Genomic DNA, 5443 nt, shown 5'->3' on the forward strand with positions numbered 1-5443 from the left:
TATATATATATATATATATATATAGATATATTAATTTTTGAAGTGAATCCTAAATCTATCATTCTTTTTCCTTTTGCTTACTCAACGGCAATGTTACACTAACCAATTGTTGAATTATTAGACTATTTTTTTGAATCATTGAATCCTAAAAGATAAGTATTAATTATTTAGTCCTAAATAAACATAAAAGGAGAAGTTCAATGTTTCCTAATATGATTTTAACCTTTTTTCTTTCTTTAAAAATTTGGTGTATCACATACTTTTAATAAGTTACTATATTTGATAATTTAAATTTTATATAACTTCAAAGTCTTTAAATATTAGGTAACTAATATAGGTAGATATGGAAAATTTGTGAATTTCTAATAGAATAAAACAATGATATGAATTATTCTAATTAAAAATTTAACAAAAGTAATACTAACTATATTTCCTGCATTCCCAATCTGTAACGAGCAACTATATTATATTGTATTCCTAAATAGAACATGAATAGGAAAAGAGTACACAAATCTCAATTTTTTCTATATATACACTTACTCTAAGAAGCCATTAAGGCATCAAAACCTACTCATCAAATTTAAGAAAAAATCATCGATAGATCAACAAAGTATGCTCTGGAATAAGCTTAAGGTGTTGGGTTCGGGTTCTTACGGTACAGTGTCTCTTGCAGCTCCGACGAACGTCGACTCTTCGTCTACGATATATGCAGCAGTGAAATCTGCGGAAGTTGCTCGTTCGTCTTCGCTACAAGAGGAAGGAAAAATATTGCAGGCGTTGAGAGGATCGGAGTATGTAGTTGAATGCTTTGGAGAAGATGTGAGTGTCGAAAACGGTAAGAATACTTATAACCTCATGCTCGAGTACGCTGCTGGTGGAACGTTGCATGATTTAATTTGTAAATCGTCCAATACGATGCTCAGAGAATCAGAGGCTGCGTATTATGCTTTTCAGCTATTAGAAGGGATTTCTCATGTTCATAATAAAGGGTTTATTCATTGTGATTTGAAACCTGCGAATATTCTTGTTTTCCCGCCAACTGAGAAATATATGCGTCTCAAATTGGCTGATTTTGGGCTGTCATTGAAATCAACTGAAACACACTACGACAGTTCGAAGAAGCATCCTCATCATCATAGAGGGACTCTAGCATATGCATCCCCGGAATCAGTCACGAGTGAGATTTATGCTAAAGATGTTGATATTTGGGCACTTGGATGCATTGTTATAGAGATGATTGCTGGGAGGCGAGTATGGTCGGGATATAAAAGTAATTATGAATTAGCGTTGAAGATAGCACATGAAGAACCGGAGATTCCGTATAATATAACTAAAGATGCGAAGGACTTTTTGAGTAAGTGTTTGGAGAGAGATCATAATCAGAGATGGACTGCGGAGATGTTACTTAATCATCCTTTCATTATCAAGAACATTAATGTAAAGAAGATGGATGATGATGATGTGCTGATTCGAAAATGCAACTGGATTTCTACGGAGCACTTGTTTTCAACAATTAGTAACTATTATCCTGATCATAACTCCTCAAGAGGATCAAGCAGTAATATTAGTTCTTCAGAGACTAATAGTAGTAAGGCAAAACACACAACAGATGATGAAGACTCTGTACTAGGGATTTGGGACCTCATCAACTTGTTATTTGCATGAATATTTCTCAAATCAGCAATCGGAGATTTAACTTGATGAGTTCGACTTTTAAAATTTTGGTTATTGAATTTATTGTAATTATAAAACTATGTTCATCTAATATATGTTTATTGAAAATTAGTGAGTTTTCTCTCACAACACACAAAGGTGGAGGAGGAGGAGCCTAGATTTAAAACTTATGAATTCAAACTTCTAATTTTATTAATTTACTGAGTTCTAAATTAATAGTTTATACATGTTCAATGAATCTCTTAAGACTAATACAAGATTTGAACTAAAGCGACTAGGTTAGGCTGAACTTGTAAGACTAAACATATTTTCTTATTGATCAAATATTTCATGACACTATCATATTTATCTATGTTAGATCCTGCTTATTTGACAAAAAGTCCACAAATATGTACTCTTTTAAAGATAGTTTTGAAACATTGCTAACTTGTATTTCTCTTTTACAAGATCCCTTGAGAAGTAACTCACTAGTTTGTAGAAAGATAATTATGAATGTTAGTATGTTACAAAATTTCACATAGTTTTTCTCTTTCGTAAAATTTAAATAAAAAGAACTTCAGTTTCCTCTGCTTATATATAATAGAAGTAATCCTTCTTACACTTGTAATATTCTTTGCGTTAGCTAATTGTTGGTTCCTTCACTTTGTCCGTAGAACTTCTATAATCCAGTTCTTTCAATAGACATGGTAAGAGTCTGGTATTTCGATAGCTATTTGTCTATCATAAATACTATGAGTTCCTTATTTAAGACATGTTTGAAAGTTAATTCTTATATAGTATTTGTCAATCGTCGAAACTTCACATTTAACATAGCTCAATAAGTGGTTTGTGCGCGTTGATAACAATTTGGCAGGCAAGAAGAAGCTCTAGTTAGAAAGTTGTTGATGCCTCTGCTTAAAATGACTTTTTTTTTTTTTTTAAATCTAAGAAAGGGTAATATGATCTTTATCCTATAGTAATATTAAATATAGTTGTCAAATTAATTCACTTTGTATGTTTGGATCTCTAGAAAGACATTATTATCATCTGATCATTTTCTCTATTAGCTTCATTCTTTATGTCGTTACAGATGTGACACTTACCTAGCTTTATAAGTCCCTAACTTAATTAGTAATTACAAGGAGGTTATTTGGTTTACGTCCCCTTTCTTCATGTGTTCTATTTTTGATTTGATAATATACAATGTAGGAATTCATGTCAATCCGATCGTCACCTCAAGGCAAATTTAATTAAGAAAAACAAGAAAAGATTGAAAATGATACATTCTCAATTTGTACCATGCAAATATATACTACGAAAAGTTCCAAAAGAATAAGATCAAAGATGGATTGCTCCTAAATCATTTGGTATTAAGCATCAGGACCTAAATTAAAGACCTCACATAATTGTAATTAAGACTACTAATAATTCATGGTATTTTTTAAAGATATTATACTATGGAATCATAGTAGTAATTTCATCCTCGAGTTAACACACACGAAAATAAAATTTTCTTTACATAAATCAAGGACCAAAACAGTGTCGGCTCTTGCCTATAAATTTTTAGGCCAATGCATGAGGCACCCAACTCAAATTTCTATAAATAAAAAATCATGTTTAATTTTTTATGAAAAAAAATGAATTATTTATAATAAAAAGTATATATATATTATATTTTCTTCGCTAACACTCACATTATTTATCCTTTTTAACTCCTTCGATATGTTAACCCTTTAACTTCAATTTTTATGTTTTATTTAGGCACTTCTAAGTGATGTGGAAGAGTGTGTGCAACACACTTTCCCTAAGAGAGTGAAAGACAAAAAAAAGTATTTTAAAAAATAATAATAAAAGATTAACCCTTCAACTCTATTTTTTTTAATGTACCATTTAAACACAAAATACTAATTTTATGATTTCTTTATTTCTATATATGTTTTTCAACTGCAATTTTGCATTTTAAAAATCGTCGTTCATCTGTTAGTTACTGTAACAAATTAAAAGTAACATTTTCTTTTTGAGAGTTTCCCTATATTTTTGCGTGAAAAATAACCAACGAAAGTGCGTCGATTTTCTTTCTTAAGAAAATCAATGACAGCCCAACGAAGTCTATCGAGTTTCAACATTTTTTATAGTGTTATTAATTAGCAATGAACATGAGTTTTTTTTACTCGTAATTAGTTGAATGAAAAATTAGAAAGCTGGTATTTGAGTTAGTCCAAATAGATTAGATATGAAAAAAAATAGTATGTGGTGTTATTTAATTTAATTAATTTTTTCAAAAAGAAAACTAACCCACTTTTGTCGATTATTTTTCACACAATAATGTATAGAAACTCTAAAAAAAATAATTAGCTTTGACATTGATTTTTAAAATGAAAAAGTTGAAATGAAGAACATAAATAAAAATGAAGAAATCATAAATTTAATATTTTCTGTTTAAATGGTACTATATAAAAGAGTACTAGAGCCTTTGCCGATATTAATTAATTGTCATTAGATTAAATGTCGTTGTAGACTTTAGGGAAATTTATAGAGAGTACTAATTTTATCTTAAAATACATATTTAGCAACAATTTAGCTATTAATTGTCATTAAAGATCATTTTTGTTGTAGTGCTATCTCTTTCATTTGTCTTCTTTCAATTAAATTTGTGAACTGTAAATTTGGATACAACCCGACAAACTATCTTTTTAAAAAATATGTTAGCAACATGTCTTTTTCTTCTTGATTGTTAGGAAAGTTACTTTGTAACTGCATATTATAACCAGAACAATAACTATGGTTCAATTCCAAATAATTTGGGCGAGTTGAATGAAACATAAAAAATAGTACTGACTATTCTGAAACAATGAGGGAAAACCTTTTATGTTAACAATTTTAGGGTCATTTTTGATATGTACATGATACGACATACTATAATAAAAAAGAGATTGATGGAGGTTCATACGAAAGGAGCCGAAGGTCCTCCATATGAATTTAGTTAGTTATGTTATTGTATGGACGTGATGTTCAACTTTACTAGAGAGTGTTGTTGTTTGAGGCTTGTTGGTCTCTTCATTAACGTCTGATGTTGTTCTGTATATTTCTGACCAACTATTTCCATGGAGATTTTCATAGACTTATTTCTTATACTTAAAATCTCTCTATGACTCATAATTTTTTTGCAACTAAAAAGATAATTAAAAAATATATTTAGATTTAGAGGATCGCTTCGCCTTCATATAAAATGTTCTTAATAAAGTAGTGTATGTATCAAAAATACAGATATTATCGAATGATCATATGTAAGCTTAATAAAAAAGTTCAATTCCGTGCGAAGCACAAGTAATTTACCTAGTATCATAATAATTGACAATTCAAAATGTAATATGAAAATTACGATAAAAAATAGATTTGCTTGAATTTCAAATTCAAAAGGCACCACATAAATTGAGACGGAAAGAGTATATACTGAATGACTAAATAAAGTTACTGCCTACAGAGATGTTCAAGTTTTGAAAATTGTTTCAAATTATCATCTATTTCAAATGATAATATTAACCATGATAGAAAATATTATTATCGGAGAAGGGTCTAAAATGCCCCTAAAGTATTTGAATTGGTACAAAATTACCCTCCATCCACCTATCGGCCCTAAATTACCCCTGACGTCCACCTTTCGGCTCAAAAATACTCTCGATGTTAATCCTTTAACTCATATTTGCCTTATTTTTAATAGCTCCCTTAAAGTTTTTAATAACTCCGTTAAAGTAAAATTATTAAATATTTATTTATTATATTGCTTAAT

The sequence above is a fragment of the Solanum tuberosum genome, unplaced genomic scaffold (genome assembly GCF_000226075.1).
Source record: "Solanum tuberosum cultivar DM 1-3 516 R44 unplaced genomic scaffold, SolTub_3.0 scf00191, whole genome shotgun sequence".
Lineage (NCBI taxonomy): Eukaryota > Viridiplantae > Streptophyta > Magnoliopsida > Solanales > Solanaceae > Solanum > Solanum tuberosum.